Raw genomic sequence first — 20,401 nt, forward strand, 5'->3', positions numbered from 1 at the left:
GGATATTTGTAATTTTCTAATTATTCTTGGGTTTGGCCGAGCAATAATTTCACTTATTTGGTGATAAGGCAGTCAGCTATGTTATAGAATGATTCTTTTAAGTAAAATTGTTTTAAAAGCAGGGGATTTATTTTAAGAGCGCCATTTGGAATTGTTTTCTTGACTTCTAATTCAGGCCTTCAGCCGAGTAATAATATCACTTCTTTTATATTAAATCCTTCATCTGTGTTACAGTTTGTTTTAAAACCAAGTATTTATCATAATATGTGCTATTTGGAATTTTTCTTCTGACTTCTAATTCAGGCCTTCAGCCATTTTTTGTTTGAGGTTATTGTTGGTGGCCTTCAGCTCTAAAATTGTGGAATTTTGTTTCTGTGATGAGGCCTTCCGCCGTCATACAGATAACTGTGCTTTTTTAAGAGATTGTTTTAAAATTATAATTTCTTTAAATAAAGATTATCTATCTGTTGTGCAACCGAGAGTAACTGATTACGGCCCCATTCTCAATCGTAACCTTATCCTGCCCCATCCAGAGAAACCACCTCCCAACTGGTAGCAGTGGTTACGATTCTGATATTATCATTTCAGTTACTCTCGGTACAGTTGTAGTTCTGTCAGTGTTTTGGTATTTTGTTGCTTTAGGTGACTAATTCTAATGGTGGTCGGGCAGTGGCCTGGGATCGGTCTGTTGAAGAAGGACCACCTCATTTATCAGCTGGAGGTAAGATATCAGCCTATTGATAGTATTGTTCCGGACTTAGCAGCCCGTTTGTGTGCTATCGTTCTTCAGCCAGTTGACAACACGCCAGATGTTGTGGATGAGACAGAAGCAGCTATTGAGTTTTTATGTAAGGCCATTAGGTTCCTTGAGGACACTCAACCCAGTGGAATAAGTTAACAGAATGCGGGCACAGTTAATGCATGTCTTGAGTAGGTCGCCAAACTTAGGTACCTTTTAAATTCCGGTAGCTCCTTTTGGTTGGTCGACTTCGAATAGTTCTTGAAGTTGGTCATCTTCTGAGACTTAGCTCAGTACCTTCTTCAGTGCAGGGATGTCGGGTTGCCTATGGCCATGTGTTCCCTCTGCATGGTTGAAGTCCGAGCAGGTATCTCACTTCATTTGTTGCTAAGCTAGCCATGGTTTCTTGAATTAGTTATCTTGCGAGACTTAGGTCGGTTTTTTCCTGGTGCAGGGATGTCGGGTGGCCAGTGGACAAGTGTTCCCTCTGCATAGTTGGATCTGAGCGAGTGTCTTGCTTTGCGCTTTCTCATGACCATTGTTTTTCGCCTTCATTAAGAAGTTCCTGGTACATTTCTTTTTGAGATTCGATTGTCTGTAAAGCTTTTTGTGTGTTGGGTTATTCGGTTTACGGTAACCGAGTGCTTCCGCATCAAAGTAAAATGGTTAGGCCTCTAGTTGGTACCCCCAGCTACGTTTGCTCGCCTTGTCTGTCCGTGAGAGGCAGCACCAGCACTCATCGATAGCGTGTACTGTGGTACCATCTGTGGAGCAACCTCTGGTATTTCCGCGTCGTTGTGAGTCGAGCTTTAGGGGAGTTGGGACGGAGCAGCAGAGAAACCCGGACAACCAGTACTCGTCCGAACGCTGGCGGTACAAATGCAATGTCTGGCGGAAGGATGTGGTAGCGAAAGTGCACGACCACGTTAAGGACATGATTCAGCGAGTTTTAGTTGAATGGACCGTGATATTCGGGTAGTGCAGCTTTCACCTGTGTGTGTGTGTCCGCCCGTCGAAGTGATCTCACGGCAGTAAGTTGTCAGTCTATGTTTTATACTGGGATCCTTCCCCTGTGTGATTTGAGTAGGGACGACAGTTGGTTGGTCATTCGGTCAGCTGTCGCAGCGGTCGACGTGTATTTGGTCTTCCGACCGCTTCTGGCTTCTCTCTGTTTGTGACGACTTACAATTCGTCCGTGTTGTTTCACTAAGCCTGGTTTTAGTATTGATAGTTGTTGGTGGTATTGTTTTTCTGGATCCATGTGTAAAAAGAAATGGCTCTGAGCACTATGGGACTTAACTTCTGAGATCATCAGTCCCCTAGAACTTAGAACTACTTAAACCCATCTAACCTAAGGACATCACACACATCCATGCCCGAGGCAGGATTCGAACCTGCGACCATAGTGGTCACGCGGTTCCAGACTGTAGCGCCTAGAACCACTCGGCCACTTCAGCCGGCACTCCAAGTGTATCTTGTGCTTTGAACGAGCAGTTATTCCAATGCTGTCTGCGTACTGGATTTGGGGAGGGGTTACGAACGGGCATGAGGTCGGTTGGGGGCGCAGCAGCGAGCAGGTCCGTGCAGCGACGGGGCAAGCCGGGGCCACTGGCGGCGTGCTGCCACAGCTGGATCGAGGTGGGGTAGTTGCAAGAGCGACGACTTCATTGCACACCAAACCCAGGACGCTTAACCTGAGTGAAGAGTTAACTGCTAATGCAACCTCGACTATTCTGAGATCTCGCCTTTGATCGGCGGGTTGTTGCTCAGAGACCCGCTGAGCATGGCGGCAATGAGTGAAGTGTTTCGAGGTGGTGAAATGTTGCTACCGTCTTTCACTATCTGTTATTCGACATTCAAATTAGTAGTATTCTGATGTGAAATGCAACGAACGGTATCTCCTGCCTTGTGGCCGCTATTGCCCCAGTTACCTTGAGGTTACCTGGAGGTTAACGTGCTTTTCCGGCAGTGTACCTTTTCTCGTCGTGTTGATGCTGTCCGACACGGCGTGTAGTTCGACAGCCTCTTGTATTGTAGTGTGCATCTTTTTTTGGAAGTTTACCATGGTTCAAGTGTTTCCTTTGACCTTGGGTGTTTTCTGAAGACGTAGTGCTGTCTGTCTCTTCACCGTTGCCTAAAAATATTCCATCGTTGTACTGGTGATCGGACGTTAGGCTGATTGGTTAGTTGGTCGGTCGGCGCTTAAGCTCCCCCTACTTTGAGTTGGCGTCCTGTTACGTGAGTACAACTCTTGGCTTCCTGTCTCACCTTACCTTATGTTTGAGTTACCTTCCTAGGCCAACCCTTGGATCGCTTTTGAGAACCGCTTGCTCTTGTTCCTTAATCCGTGATGCTTTTTTAAGGATATTTGTAATTTTCTAATTGTTGTTGTGTGTGGCCTTCAGCCTATCAATAATTTCACTTCTTTGGTGATAAGGCCTTCAGCTGTGTTACAATATGTTTTTTTTAAAGCAAACTTGTTTTTACGGCAGCCATTTGTTGAAATGTTTGCTATTTGGAATTGTTCTACTGACTTCTAATGGAGGCCTTCACCTGTTTGTCACTTGACGTTGTGTGAGGCCCTCAGCTGAGCAATAATTTCACTTCTTTCGTGATAAGACCTTCAGTTTTTTTAGAGGCTAATTGTTTTAAAAACAATGTACTTGTTGAGATGTGTGCTATTTAGTATTGTTTTCCTGAATTTTAATTCAAGCCTTCAGACGTTTGTTGTTTGAGTTTATTGTTGGTGGCCTTCGGGCCTAAAATTGTGAAATTACTTTTCTATGATAAGGCCTTCGGGCTTCACACAGTCAACTGTGTTTTTTTAAGAGATTGTTTTAAAATTCTAATTCTTTAAATAAAGTTAATGTATTTGTTGTCCAACTGATTACGGCCCCATCCACAATCGTAGCCTTAATCTGCCCCATCCTGAAAAACCAGCTATCAGTCACTATTAAATTTTCATCTCACCTAATTACTTGAATAACTCTTTCGTGTCATCACACATTTATTCAATCCCTTCAGCATCTGTGTATCTAGTTGGCGTATAAACTTGTACTACTGTGGTGGGTCTGGACTTTGTGTCTGTCTTGACTTTCACAATGTTTTTTCTGTAGTTTTCTGTAGCTTACCCATATTCCTATTTTATTATTGATAGTTAAAGCTTCTTCTGCTTCACCCCAGTTTGATATTGTATTTATAAACTAGTCGTCACTTGACCAGCTGTACTGTTCCTCCTGCCACCGATCTTCACTAAGTCCCACCACATCTAACTTTAACATATAAATCTTTTAACTTACCTGCCTGATTAAGCGATCCAATATTCCATTCACCTATCCATAGCACTACAGATTTGTTTTACCCGATAACGAAATCCTCCTGAGTAGTCCCCACCTAGAGATCCGAATGGCGGAATGTTCTACTTGCGGAATATTTTATCCAATAGGATGCGATCATCATTTAAACACACAACAGAGCCGCATAACCTCAGGAAAAGTTACAGATGACCTTGCTTTCAGCATTTCGCAGAACCAGAAGAGCAAGATTGTTGTGGCTGATGTTACGATCCAAATGAGTCAATCATTCAGGCTGTTGCAGCTGCATTTACCGTAAAGGTTGCTGCCCCTCTTCATGAACCACACGTAAGTCTGTGCTCTCATCAGATACCTCTCCATCGTGGTTGCACCTACAGTACATCTATATGTAACTCTGAGGCACACAAGCTTCCCACTGACGTCAAGGTACATGGTTCATCGTTCAATACCTATACATACACAACTCTAGCGTAATATTAAAATGATTCATAGGTCAAGCATTACATAAGCAAAAATAGCGTCCGTATACTGTACTGCTGAAACACACCTTTCATAATGGAATCAATTTTCTTTGTTACCTCCGACTTGAGATGCGTTATTTACCTACGGATACCTATCTCAGCCGTAACATTAAAATGATTCAATTGTAAAAGAACGCAAAATACAAGTAAAATAGCTCACACACACACACACACACACACACACACACATACACACACACACACACACACAAGTTGGCTACAATTTTCACCCGCCCCCCTTTAAGATGGGCATAATTTCCTATCCTCTTTGGAAGTCACCAGTCCTCCCTTTCAGTGGTGACCATTCCCCATAGGTAGCCACCAGCACCCATTAACACCTAGGTCAGAACTCTCATCGCCTAATGGCTAATGGGTAATGCCCAGCTGAAGCGCTTGACTCTGTATTGGAAGTGAACCACACTGTGACGTTCTTGCACTTAATGTATCTTCTCCCATTGAAGTAGGACGAGAATCTCTATTACGCTTTCGCACTCTCTCTGCTCTTCAGTGGATCCTCTTTGTGTCGTTTATTAACCATAGGTGATAAGTGTTCATATTTGAGCAGTACTCAAGAATCGGTACAATGAGGGATGTACTACACCTCCTGAAAATTCCTGTGTTTAATGTAACTGTGACATCTGCCTTTCTGACGTTTAGTTATAAGGGTACCTTACTTTTTAAGCCACTTAGAACGCACCCGCCCAGGTATTTGAACTATTTGGCTGTTATCAGTGACTTTTCGGAACACGTGTAAACGAGCAACATGGAGCTTTCTGCTTATTGGTACCCTATACTGTGCTTGTATTTAGTCTCAGGTCAACGTTAAATGACTTCACACCAGCAACAATTTTAAATACTTGCAACTTCAGTCGGTACTACAGCATCGTTAGAGGGAAGCTTGATATAATATCCATCGTCATCCACTATGCAATTTATATACAGGGTGGTCCACTGATCGTGATAGGGCTAAATATCTCACGAAATAGTCGTCAAACGAAAAAAACTACTAGGAATGAAAATTGTCTAGCATGAAGGGAAAACAATATGGTCCTATGGTTGGCCCGCTAGATGGCGCTGCCATAGGTCAAATGGGTATCAACTGCGTTTTTGAAACAGGAACCCGCATTTTTTTATTGCATATTCGTGTAGTACGTAAAGAAATACGAATGTTTTAGTTGGACAACTTTTTTCGCTTTGTGATAGATGGTGCTGTAATAATCACAAACACATGGCTCACAATTTTAGACGAACAGTTGGTAACAGGTAGGTACGTAAGTACGTTTGAACATTTTATTTCGGTTGTTCCAGTGTGATACATGTACCTTTGTCAACTTATCATTTCTGACAACGCATGCTGTTACGGCGTGGTTACCTGTAAATACCACATTAATGCAATAAATTCTCAAATTGATGTCCGTCAACCTCAGTGCATTTGGCAATACGTGTAACGACATTCCTTTCAACAGCGAGTAGTTCGCCTTCCTTAATGTCCGCACATGCGCTGACAATGCGCTGACGCATGTTGTCAGGCGTTGTCGGTGGATCACGATAGCAAATATCCTTCAACTTTCCCCACAGAAATAAATCCGGGGACGTCAGATCCGGTGAACGTGCGGGCGGGCCATGGTATGGTGCTTCGACGAATCCACCTGTCATGAAATATGCTATTCAATACCACTTCAACTGCACGCGAGCTATGTGCCGGACATCCATCATGTTGGAAGTACATCTCCATTATGTCATGCAGTGAAACATCTTGTAGTAACATCGGTAGAACATTACGTAGGACATCAGCATACATTGCACGATTTAGATTGCCATCAATAAAATGGGGGCCAGTTACCCTTCCACCTATAATGCCGCACAATACATTAACCCGCTGATGTTCCACTTGTCGCAGCCGTCGTGTATTTTCCTTTGCCTAATAGTGCATATTATGCCGGTTTACACTGTCGCTGTTGGTGAACGACGCTTCGTCGCTAAGTAGAACGCATGCAAGAAATCTGTCATCGTCCTGTGATTTCTCTTGTCCCCAGTGGCAGAACTGTACACGGGGTTCAATGTCGTTGCCATGAAATTCCTGGTGCATAGAAATATGGTATGGATGCAGTCGATGTTGATGTAGCATTCTCAACAGCGACGTGTTTGAGATTCCAGATTCTCGCGCAATTTATCTGCTACTGATGTGCGGATTATCCGCGACAGCAGCTAAAACACGTACTTGGGCATCATCATTTGTTGCAGGTCGTGGTTGAGGTTTCACATGTGGCTGAACACTTCCTGTTTCCTTAAATAACGTAACTATCCGGCGAACGGTCCGGACACTTGGATGATGTCGTCCAGGATACCGAGCAGCATACATAGCACACGCCCGTTACGCATTTTGATCACAATAGCCATACATCAACATGATATCGACATTTTCCGCAATTGGTTAACGGTTCATTTTAACACGGGTAATGTAACACGAAGCAAATAACGTCTGCACTGGCGGAATGTTATGTAAAACCACGTACTTATACGTTTGTGACTATTACAGCGCCATCTATCACAAAGCGAAAAAAGTGGTCCAACTAAAACATTCATATTTCTTTTCGTACCACACGAATATGTAATAAAAATGGGGCTTTCTATTAAAAAAAACCGCTGTTGATATCCGTTTGACCTATGGCAGCGCCATCTAGCGGGCCAACCATAGCGCCATCTGGTTTCCCCCTTCAAGCGAGACGAATTTCATTCTTTGTAGTTTTCTTCGTTTGACGCTTGTTCCTTGAGATATTTGGCCCGGTCACTATCAATGGACCACCCTGTATATCATCAACGTTAGCGGTTCTGTAACTACCTTCAAGTAAGCTCGAAGCTTCTGTTACCTCTGAAGTTTTCTTCCGTAAACAGCATGTTGTCAGTGTGTTAGGAACTCTTCAAAGCAATTACAGATCTTGCCTGGTATTCTGTACACTCGTAAAGCCCGGAACTATATCGAACCTCTTCCGGAAGTAACATAGACATCGTCACTGTGGGCGCTGTCAGCTAGTGCCCCCGGCGTCTTATGGACGAACAGAGAGATATGGGTTTCACAAGATCGTTCTTTTGATGAATTTACGTTTATTCCTCCAGAAATATTCGAACATGATACGTTTTCGAAAATCAGATCGGTTAGCTTCCCCGGGGTGATTTCATTTGAATTTCTGTCCTTCAGTCACATAACTTGATATCTGGCTTTTTGTAGTCGATGGGACGACGAGAAGGAGATTCACAATATGATTTTCCTCAATGAAATAATTGCGATAAACGGGAAGCATTATGGCGGCACTCTCTCCATCAACATCCGTTTCGTTATCAGAGGGTAACATGGCGTATTTGAAGGCACCTGCTCGTCCCACTTACGTACGAGGGCGAGAATACTGGCACTGATCGTGATTTTTTCATTCGACAGAGCACAACTACTTCTGTCATATCCTATGTGTAATTTTATGTTTCGTGAACAAGAAGAAAGCCGCGTCAAAGGCCATGCCCAAAGCCTTTTGGTAGCAGTGCAGGAAGCGCTTACTCATAATTGGTTAAGAAATAGGGCGGCAAATCGTCATTCTCCATCGATGAGTTTTACTGTGCTCAGGTCGGTCATAAACAATGAAAGTGTAAGCAGATAGTCGGCGTGGGCCAGATCCACGGCTTAGCAGGGTGATTTTCTCTCCTCACAGAGATGGGCTAGTCACCCCGCTGTTACAATTTCGAGGCATGCGAAGTGAATAACTGCAGGTAATAGTCATCGTGAGTCAAGTGAGCTGCCTATGTATTGGGGTGCTTATGCGCTTACGAAGGACATGGCCGAGAGCGGCTCATGAGTATCTCGGCACGTTAATGTATACGCATCATAAATGTGTTTTGCTGAAGACAACAACGACCTTCAGAAACAATTCGCAGCCCGGAAAAACCACCTTGTACAGTCCATATTACGCTACAATATAAGCAAGACTGAATACTAATCTATAGGTGGAAATATAAAAAAAACGTTCAATAAGTTACACTTTGAAGGCGATGCTGCAGCGTATAAGCAACATAGCGCGACTCCGATAACAACATATAAGCACAGACACATAACAGTGGATTATTGTAGCACTCGTGTCTTTCCGACGAATGTGGTAAATCCTGAACTTGAACTATGGCAACATTATTACCAAATGCTTCCAAACAGGACCTTAGCTGCCGATGGACAAACACCGGTAAACATCCATCGCAGAATGTGTATGGGATACCACTGTGGAATGGTGCGACAAGGGTTGCTGCTGCTTCTTGAGACAACACATATTCCCATGCCACAAACGTCGTAACGCAGAATTTTCACAGACTTAAGTGGGAGACGTAGGAGCACCCACCATAGACTCATGACCTCTCCAAACACGATTATTTTGCCTGCAGTCCCTTAAAAAGACTTTCAAGGGTCGATGATTCCTGTCGGACAAGAATGGGCCAACACTCAGTTACCGACACTGATCACAGTGTTTGACCATACGAGTATGTTTAACGCTGCGTCGGTAGGATGAGGGCCTCAATGCTCTCAGCGATTTTGCCTGACCACCATACCCATTCTGGAGTGTGCAGCTTCCGAACGATGTCTTTTCTGACCGCCCCCATATAACACTGACTCTAACGATAGCATATTTATCTGACAGAGATTAATTTCTTCAAGTACTTTGACTCAATATTCTCTTCCGTCGGCTAACTCGTCCTCGATATCACAAACGGAGTTAGCAACGGATGCCTTAAGTGACGGCTCATGACTTGCTTTCTTTGTGATAAGATGCCACACGGGATCATGTAGCAAGTTTAACCCTTTAACCTCCCCCCCCCCCCCCAAAAAAAAAAATCAACTCAGTTATCTCGTACGGTGCAGAATGTTGGTCCACAACAAAAGAAGTGCTGCAACTGTTTGCCGCAGTGGAAATCAAATTGAAGACATTGAGAATTCATTAACGCATAACATTCGCAGCTACTACTGAATGACATCAGTTGTTGAGAAGATGAGGGAAATCTGTATAGTGGTATGGACAGGTGCTTCGAATCGATCGGTAGTACTATGTGGATATTCGTTGGAAGTCTATGGTCGTCTGGTGGCTCGCAGAGTATATACTAAGATGTAGATGTGAACGATCTATTACATGACCGAGGAGACGTTTGGTCGTTACCATCCTCATTGAACTCAAGATGGGGTAGGTCTCCACTCTGACCAATTATAGTATCACGCGAAGTTGAGTCAAAGAGCCGCAAGGCTACTTTACTTGACAAACGCTGAGGAAGAGTAACATACAGTGTCGAGTTGTAAAGGTGAAGGGTGAAAAAATTAGTGGAATTATCTGAGTGTTATCACGACAGGATAAATGAGAACTCGCGTACCAGTATACTGACTATTGTTGTGAGAAAGACCATGCGATGTTCATTGCGTCATGTTCAGATACAGCGTGTGTGCTAGCCAACAGATATCTCATATTTTCTCACGGTCTAAGGAGGTATTAATTAACCTTGCAGGGACTGACGATGTGTTGCTTGAGACATGTACCATACAACAAACACATCTGTAACGGTCTGACTATTGATTGACGAGGAATATTAGTGCCGAAGGCCCTGTCGGCAACGAAGTCGTCAGAGACGCATTTCAAGCAAGGATTAAGGAAGGATGGGGAAGGGAATCTGCAAAATTTAAAACCTCAACGAAACAGTAAGTAGTATTAAAATGATCGATAACAATGCTGTACCACATACACATAAAAACACGCCCCTTCCCCATCACCTCCATTCTGCCCAGGCAATCAAGACGATGGAAACATACCATCTGCTTGGTAAATGCCCTTTACCCCTTCTTTTTACAGCCAATCACAGTGTAGTATTAGAAAATTGCGCCAAACCTACAGTAAAAATTCGCATGACCCTCAGTTTATATTCACGGATATATCCATCATTTCTGTAAAAATCACTTACGTAGCGACTTAATATTAAAGTGAAGCGAAGATCAAAGTTACGCATTAATTACCTATACATACATAAGCCTGGCGTAATATGAAAATTATTTCGGCGTCAAAGATGCGCATTATATACATAAATGGCGTACACACACACACACACACACACACACACACACACACACACACACACAAACACACACTTCCGTATTTCTTACGTCAAATTCCGTACTCATTATAAACATGTTATCTCTCTGTATTTTATATGTCTCATACTAAACTCCTTCAACAACTCTCTCATTCTGAATAATCATTTCTCTATGTAGTGATCTTTCTCATGCAATGTAACCATTCCCTCTCTCTCACACACGGTGGCCACCATTCTCCACTTCTGGAAGTGCACAATTTTTCCTTTGGTTAGCCATCAGTTACCTATTTGACTCGACACAATTACCTCTTGGTGGCCGCCATTCACCCTAGGTTTACACGCAGTAACACCTCTGGGGAATTGGAATGCGGTAGTAGGGGTACGAGTGGAACAAAGGTTTACGAGATAAAATGGCCTTCATTGTATGAATTAGAGAATATAAATATTATTGGAGTGCTGCAGTAAATTTCAGCTAGTAATAGGAATTGGTTGTTCATGAAATACAAAAGGATGAGAAATACATCTAAAAGGCTGGATGAGAAGGAAAAATTGCAGTTAGACTACATCGTGACCAGACAGAAATTCCGAAATCGGAATTACGACTCAAGGACATGTGTTCATCTTTTTTATACCAAAGTAAACCTGTTTCTACTAAATATGACGTGGTCCCACTATTTATTGATCCTTTTACAAGATGGTGATTTTCAACTGACATTTCGTTGGGAGCCAATATTTTTCTTAATGTGTGGTCAATTTGATATTGATGTCCTGCAATATATGTTAATAACATAAACTGTGGCACTTGAAAGTGGCATAAGAGGCCTAAGCCTGGCTCGTAGGCCGGCCTGTGTGGCCGAGTGGTTCTAGGCGCTACAGTCTGGAACCGCGCGACCACTACGGTCGCAGGTTCTAATCCTTCCTCGGGCATGGATGTGTCTGATGTCCTTAGTTAGGTTTAAGTAGTTCTAAGTTCTAGGGGACTGATGAGCTCAGATGTTAAGTCCCATAGTGCTCAGAGCCATTTGAACCTGGCTCGTAATTATATAAACAACGATACAGGCAATGGACAGAGTGTTAGTTTAAAAACTAATTCATGACTTTTGCTATAGCTAAGACGAATTGGCTGTATGGAATGTGCAAAGAAATCGAAAAGGAAATGATTTTCGGAAGCGCTGACTGAAGATACAGAAGATTCAAAGCAAACCTTGGTGACATTTAAGGAAGCTCGCTAACGTTAAGAGCTCTATATTAAACCCACTGTTAAAGGCAGAAGAGACAATAGATATGTGGAAGAAGGGGATGACTTGTGTGATGACGTGATAGAAGAAGAAACACGAGTATACAGGGAAGAGGTAGAAATAGAATCAGTTTTGGAAAGAACTTTGGAACACATAAGATGAAGTACGGCAGAAAGTTTCTAAAATCATTGGGAGGAGTGGCAGGAAAACGACTACTAATGTTGGTATGTATGATACTAGCGATAAAATGTCAGAAAGTATATGTTCCTAGAACCTTGTTTCACATATCTTTCTAGAAGTCGGTGCTACTAAAATGGGAGAAATTTCAACTTATACGGAGGCTGTGACGGGCTAGTTACCTAACTAGTAAAATTTCGACCACAAAAAGACAGTGAGTACCGAAACACTTCGTTATTATGATATTTCAGATGGAGAGTAAATGGGATGGAACGAGATACATGAGCCTTCCGGCAACGACTCTGCTTATCGACTCGAGATTGTGACACTGCCAGGGGTGTGGTGGCTCAAGATGCTCTTTGTCTAAGAAGTGGGGAAACGCAGCATCGATAGCGAGCTCGGCGCGAGGGACAGTCTGGCTGTGTGTGGCAGTGACGGAGGTGCGACCAGGGAGCGTCTTGGGCAAACACCAGCACGCAATTAACGCGTGACCTCCCCCTTCCCCTTGCTTGCTCTCTTTTGCTGCCGTACTGCGTGCTAGTGCTAGCTACGCATCTCTCATTCCGACAAGGGTACATGTGAAAATGCCGGCAACATGCGAACATTGTCATCTGTTTTAGTGAACTGTCATGGTAAATGAATAAATAACTTCCAAGTATCGGTGGAATCAAATTTCTTGCCATTCTTCAGTGCGCAATAGTAATTTCTATTTCTTATGAAGGCTTTTTAGTGTGGTTTTCTTCTTACCGCTGAGGGTCAACCACGTAGTATCGCTGGGCCCTTAAACTGCGGACAACATTATTACACAGACATATGCTTGAAGTTAACTGAAGTTAAAATCTTCTGGGTTATTAGGGCGCGGCATGTATCTTCTAAAATGATCGACGTTTCGACCCCTCTGCTGGGATCTTCAAAAAAAATAGTTCAAATGGCTCTGAGCACTATGGGACTTAACTGCTGTGGTCATCAGTCCCCTAGAACTTAGAACTACTTAAACCTAACTAACACCCGAGGCAGGATTCGAACCTGCGACCGTAGCACTGGGATCTTCCTCAGGATCTTCTGGTGTCCACTACTGCTAGACTTACATAGAAATATACTCTCTCGACAAAGCTGTGTTTTCTTATGTGGTTCCCGGCCATGGTTGACTCCTTGGGCGGTCTTTTAGGTGGTTCTCACTTATAATACAACAATATGGTATGGATACTGCATAGTTTAATGTATTTTTTGTGTTTATTATAAATTAAACGGTTTCTTTGCATTAGTATTAAGCTTGTTCTTTTATTTTTTTTGGTGTAACGGTTTCTTAGCTTGCAACTGTTTGTCTTTTGAGTAATGTTGAAGTTATAATGCTTTCCTAAAGCATTATCTTTCGAATGGTTGCAGCGTTTAATCGTCTGTAAGTATTTACTCCGGTGTTCACGCACGCCGAGTTTCACAAAATGTGGTGGAATATACAGGGGTTGGACAAAAATAAGGAAACACCGCGAGAAATGCGATCTCGAACATAATTGCAGGTACTGCCCATACCCTGCAGGCTGCGCTAGCGTATTTGACCATGAACGTCACCTACGTGATGTCCTCAAAACGCTGAAAGTGTCATTCATTGCAATGATATCAGTCTGGGTAGTTGTGAGTGCATTATGAAGGGACCTAAGTGAAGGCAAATGGCTGGTATTAGTGTAATGGGTACTGCCGAAACCAAGATACACAAATCATTTGGGGTTTCAAGAAGCACCGTATCGATGATTCATACCCTATGTGGGAAATCGGGAAATATTATCCTCTATGTCACAACGGGAACGAAAGTGTGTATTGAGTGATCGTGACGGACAAACCATTGGAGATGATTGTGTAGAAAAGTAAGAGAACGACAGCGCAAAAGTCATTGCAGAACTGAATATCCCACTCGCGAATCCCGTTAGAACCAAAACACCACAAAACGACCTCCCTAAGCAGGGGATTCCAGGGCGAGTTGGAATTCCGTAACCATTCATCAGTGATGCTAATCCCCTTAACAGGAATACGTCAAGCCGAAGCCACGAAACCCGGAACTTGGAGCAATGGAGGAATGTCATTTGGTCAGAAGAGTCTTGTTTCACACTGTTTCCAATGGCCCAATTTACGTTCCAAGAGCGAAACACCGGGGGGGGGGGGGGGTATGGGGGTATGTTTGCTGATGATTTGGGCAGCCATATGGTGGTATTATATGGTCCCAATAGTTATTCTTCAATGTCGCATTATTGCCAAGGGTTATGTGACCATCTTGGATGATCAGGTCGATCCAGTGGTAGGAAGTCTGTTCGCCAATTGTGATTGAGTATTCCAATGGGATACGGCCCCTCTTCACATAGCACGCATCTTCCAGTGGCTCTTTCTTTTTTCTATTTTACTTCTCAGTAAGAGGATGAACTTTTGCGTCTACCTTAGCCATCGCAGTTAGCATATCATAGCCTTACTGAGCCTCTGTAGTCTGCTTTGGAAAGAAGGGTGCATGATCCCTGCCGTACCTGAACTTGCCACTATTTTGGAAGACGAATGGTATACGATTCCTTTGAAAACCATACAAGAATCGCATTCCATTCGTAGACTGTTGAAGAATCTCTGGAGTGGTAACGTTTCTCCTATAAAGTGTTGGTAATATGTTGCGTTGAGGGGTTTCCATTTCTTGTCCCAACCCCATCGCCACTTGTACGTGTAAAGGCTATATATGTATGTTTTGTACTTAATATTCTTAAGGAATTCATTTTCTTTTTTTAAAGATTTGTTTCAATAAAAATCGAGAAATAGTTGCTACTAATATGTAAATGTGTTCCCTTAAAATAGGAATTTGTCTTTTCGCCCTAAGGAAGGCTTAAATATTTCTGGCTATTAAGCTCTCATGTTTTTGACAATTGTAAACTGGCTCTTGTAGTGAAGTGTAATATTCCGAGCGTTGTTTTGAATATTCTTTTCATTTGTGCCGGCCGAAGTGGCCCAGCGGTTCTAGGCGCTACAGTCTGGGACCGCGCGACCGCTACGGTCGCAGGTACTAATCCTGCCTCGGGCATGAATGTGTGTGATGTCCTTAGGTTAGTTACGTTTAAGTAGTTCTAAGTTCTAGGGGACTGATGTCCTCAGAAGTTAAGTCCCATAGTGCTCAGAGCCATTTGAACCATTTTTTCCTTTGTTATATGTCCGTGTTAAAGACGAACATGTTCAACTTCGCATGGCCACGCTCCTTATAGTCTCAGTAAAAACGTTATAATGAAGAGATTACCTAAGTCAGTAGTACTGGAATAAACATAACAGGTTCTTGATTGGCTACCGCACCCCTTAACGTATTATATATGTAGAAAATATTTCACAGCTCTTCTCGTAAATATCACAAACACTTCACATGTTTGATTACACACACAAATGGAAGAATAAGACTTACGAGCACAACAAGGGTTCAAATGGCTCTGAGCACTACGGGACTTAACTTCTGAGGTCATGAGTCCCCTAGAACTTAGAACTACTTAAACCTAACTAACCTAAGGACATCACACACATCCATGCCCGAGGCAGAATTCGAACCAGCGACCGTAGCGGTGGCGCGGTTTCAGACTGTAGCACCTAGAACCGCTCGGCCATCCCGGCCGGCTTTAGGAGCACAGGAAAATAATTAGTGAAATGTAACAATGGTTAAAATAGGAAAAACTGAATATTCCGCAAGAATTATATTTCCGAAATGTATATGACGTAAGAAAGAAAGTAAGACTCTAAACTTAATCAGTACTCACATTTCACAATTATTATGACACACCAATCAACTAATAAACTAGGTTCCACGGATTGAACACTTATTCGAAGTCAATGAAATCGGTTTCAAGGATCAAGGAACAAACTGTACGGGAATTAAAAGTATAACTATGAGAAATCATACAACTGCGCAAAGAATGACAAATTTGTTAATTAAATTTATGTCGAAACTGATTACATAAAGAGAGAGAAATAGCGGTTTTAGGCGAGAACTTCTTTTAGGAGGCAGAATGTTCAACCTAAATCACTTTGCTGTCGTAGTCGGCGTAGCGTTGTTGCACGCCGGTGACCTACATATCGTAATCAAACAGCGACGTCCGTACTCGGTGCTACGAAATTAAGTAGTTTCTTGGTAGTTGACATGACACGTCACGTAAGAAAATGTTGGTAGCTTACTGGTAGGGTACAATGATCCCTCTTTAGGGCGAGGAACTGATGGTCTTGGGGTAAATAAGAGGCTAGTTACAAATGTCAAGAATTGGTTAATTTGCATTGTTAAACACTTGGTTCGTGTTCTAACACATTTTGCAGTACCGAGTACGAACGTCGCTGTTTGATCATACAAAAAAGTACTGTTCATATAAAACATGGTTTACCCCGCAGTCTGCACCGAGCCGGGTGGCACACGGTTTAGAACACTGGGCTCATATTCGCCAGGTACATGATTCAAATCCTCGTCCGGCCATCCACATTTAGGTTTACCGTCAATTCCCTAAATGGCTCCAGACCAATATTGGGATGATTCGTTTGAAAAGGTACAACCGATTTCTTTCCCCGTCGTTGAAACAATCCAAGCTTGTGCTCCATTCCAATGACCCTGTGGTCGATGGGACATTAAATTCTAATCTTCCTTCCTTCTTGTGGAATCTGACTGTGATTTACTACAATCCACCTCAGCCGTGGCACTGAATAGTAATCAGCAAGCGATATGTATGTACGTGACTGGTAAACAGTACATTTCAGAATGTCTTTTGTTTCATAGTTTATATGTCAAGTTCTGCATATTAATTCCAGAAAAACACATGTCAGTGTCCGGCTCAAAAATCTTTGCAGAGCGGGAAATAATCCAATAGAAAAGAAGTTTTTCTTACTCTAATATTTGTGGCATTGTAAGAGCCGTATTAGCATCCATTGTAGAAAGCACCAGTAATGACAGACAGTACACGAAACATGTGTATGCTTACATCGCTGTTCAACCACCACAGGAAACAGTTTACCTAAAAGGTCTTGCAGACTGTACGTGGCACTCCGTATATCAATTCAGGAGAATCTTGGTAAAAAGCAACCTGGGTACAAGTCACGTGCAAACGTTCAAACCGCAGTTCGTCGCGCTGTAGACCACAAAAGGATGTTTTGATCTCACAGTCCTCATAGTATTCCACATAATAATTCAAGAAAGATTTGCGTGTGATTATGGACACGTAAACACAGCTGTCATTCTGGGTTCACATCTAAGTAAATGTACTTTTTCTAGTCCGCTTTATTTCACGTGCTATGCCTTGTTCACTCCCGACGATTCTGTATCCTCTCTTCTTACAGCTTCACAGAGCGACCTACTGACGTACAACAAACCTCATGTTGTATAAATTACTACTTCATAAATTTTTCACGAGCTGAAACAGTTTCATGCACATAGGCATATAGCGTAAGGTCAGCGTAAATAAATAAATATAACTTAACAAATGGTACAATACGTTACACAAAAACTCCATTGAGTTTGTGGTACGGCAACCTAAATTTGAAAAGCGCCAATAGGGGTGCCGCCAGCCGTTTTTATTGAAAATGGCGGTGAACGAGACTGAGAAAGCTTCCCGAGCTAGAGCAGGACTGAAAAACAGTCTGAAAAATTAAGAGTGAACTATTCCAATTACTGCTCCAGTAAACCACAATCCATGTGGTCAAACTGCGCCGTCTGCAGGTTTCATTGGTAATTAGAACCATCTTGAAGGGGACGACTTCGTACCTAATTAATCTTCAGTGACGTAGCCACTATTCATGTTTCGTGTAAGGTCAACCGATACTCCCATAAGAGAAACAGAGAATCCACATACGTCTAACATGTCCAGGATTCCGAAAAAAGTTGAAATGTTCTTCGCTGAATCAAACAAGAGTTTTTTTCACTGAGAGAACTGTCAATGGTACCAGCTGTCCCGACTCGATACAGTTGTGGCTCATGCCGCAGCTAGAAACCCACAGCAGGGCTTTCATCTACCAAGAACTGGTGCCGCTCCACCTTTCCACATTGTGTAAGACATTTCCTGAATGAGATACTGTCTGGTCGTTCGATAGCTCGTTTGTGGCCACAGACCTGACGCTACTTAAGGAGCCGCCAAGGTTAGCAGACTTGATACCTGTGAATTTTTTCCTGTGGGGTTATATAAATGGTAGCGTGTATCTTCCATCGCCTTGCGAAGTTACCTTCTGTGGTTATATCAACGATAGCGCTTATTTTCGACCTCTACCATAGAACCTCGAAGACTTGTAACACCACATCACAGAAACTCTTCTTACCATTATTTCTGATATGTTAGATCGGGTTTGAGCAGAACTAGACTACCGCTTAAAAGCAGAACGTTTATTAATGATACAATTCTTTTTGAGGATTAGTCTTTCACATATTTATTTGTTAAATTATTCCTGTCTATTTAGCTGTACCGATTTTTTGAAGTAATAACTATTTCACAATGTTTTGGCGGTTTCCAGTTTGAATAAAATACAAAGTAATCGAGGATGCAAGTTGAACATTTTACACAAGGTACAACTTTTAATCACTTTTACTTGCGAAATACTGCATCGGACAAATAACCATTCGCCGCCAAACAACACACGAGGCACTTCACTTCCTTTTTCAACATATCCTTCGTAACTGCTGCAGGAATCTCGTAGATGTAGTCGTAAATTCGAGCATTTAAGAGCATTTAATACTTATAAGATTTGGGCACGTTTCCGTAACGAACGACGAGGGCTTGTCTGTTAACGGCTGAATGGCTACGCGCACGTTCGATGTTCTTGGGAGTTCGGGCGGGTTTCCGAGGCCGGTTGACATTCAGTTCGATTCCCTTTCTGCTACAAGTCAATTTCTTACCCAGTTCAATATTGATTCACGAGAAGGGATTGAAATATTTACTAAAGACTCCCTGCACGCGAACGGCGGATTCACCGTAGCGAAAATAGCACTTTACCGCGAGCGCTCGATGTTGTATTGACCAGTGTGACATGACTACTGACCTTTGTGTGGTGTCAAACTTGAGTCTCTGCACTACAAATAGGCGACGCCCCCTTCGATGTATCTTGTTTTCATGGCGCGTTATTAAGATTTGAAATCATCAGAACATTGTGAAACGCCATGTACCTCATGGACTTTTTAATTACTCTGTGTTTTGTTGAAAAGCAACAAAATGTTGTAAAATCTGTAAACACACAATAGCACAAAAATAATATAAGTTGCATAAACCGTAGACAGGAATCGTATGCACAGGGAAACACAAAGCCTGCCCTATTGCAATTTTGTCTTCGCTATAAAAGAAAACGAAAAAAGAGGAAGTATCGTCGTAAAACTTAACATAAATTCGATATTACGATGTACCTTTCGCGCCTGATACCAGAACGGGGCACTGGTGGATAAAAACCCTCCACTACACGCACCAAGATGGCTAACAACGGTTAAATGCATATGTAGATTGCCTTAACCACTTCTTCCTACGGATGTGGAGGGCATAGTACTCATCGTACCTATCCTCTTTGGACCACCACTATTTCGGGAACTTGTCAGCTGATCAGAACTGATCGTAAGTCTGATGTCGACCATCAGTCAACTTCTAACAATGTGCCATTTTCAGCGAGAGCAGCAGCTTTCTGCTTCGACGGCTTGTGGCCGTTTCTTCGATTGTCCATGCAGCATATAACACCCTTCATTTGCCTTTCTATGTTGTTGTTGTTGTGGTCTTCAGTCCTGAGACTGGTTTGATTCAGCTCTCCATGCTACTCTATCCTGTGCAAGCTTCTTCATTTCCCAGTACTTACTGCAACCTACATCCTTCTGAATCTGTTTAGTGTATTCATCTCTTGGTCTCCCTCTACGATTTTTACCCTCCACGCTGCCCTCCACTGCTAAATTTGTGATCCCTTGGTGCCTCAGAACACGTCCTACCAACCGGTCCCTTCTTCTTGTCAAGTTGTGCAACAAACTCATCTCCTCCCCTTTTCTGTTCAATACCTCCTCATTAGTTTTGTGATCTACCCATCTAATCTTCAGTATTCTTCTGTAGCGCCACATTTCGAAAGCTTCAATTCTCTTCTTTCCCAAACTATTTATCGTCCTTATTTCACTTCCATACATGGCTACACTCCATACAAATACTATCACAAACGACTTCCTGACACTTAAATCTATACTCGATGTTAACAAAATTTCTCTTCTTCAGAAACGTTTTTCCTTGGCATTGCCAGTCTACATTTTATATCCTCTCTACTTCGACCATCGTAAGTTGTTTTGCTCCCCAAATAGCAAAACTCCTTTACTAC

Source organism: Schistocerca serialis, chromosome 6 (genome assembly GCF_023864345.2).
Source record: "Schistocerca serialis cubense isolate TAMUIC-IGC-003099 chromosome 6, iqSchSeri2.2, whole genome shotgun sequence".
In the NCBI taxonomy this organism is placed as follows: Eukaryota; Metazoa; Arthropoda; class Insecta; order Orthoptera; family Acrididae; genus Schistocerca; species Schistocerca serialis.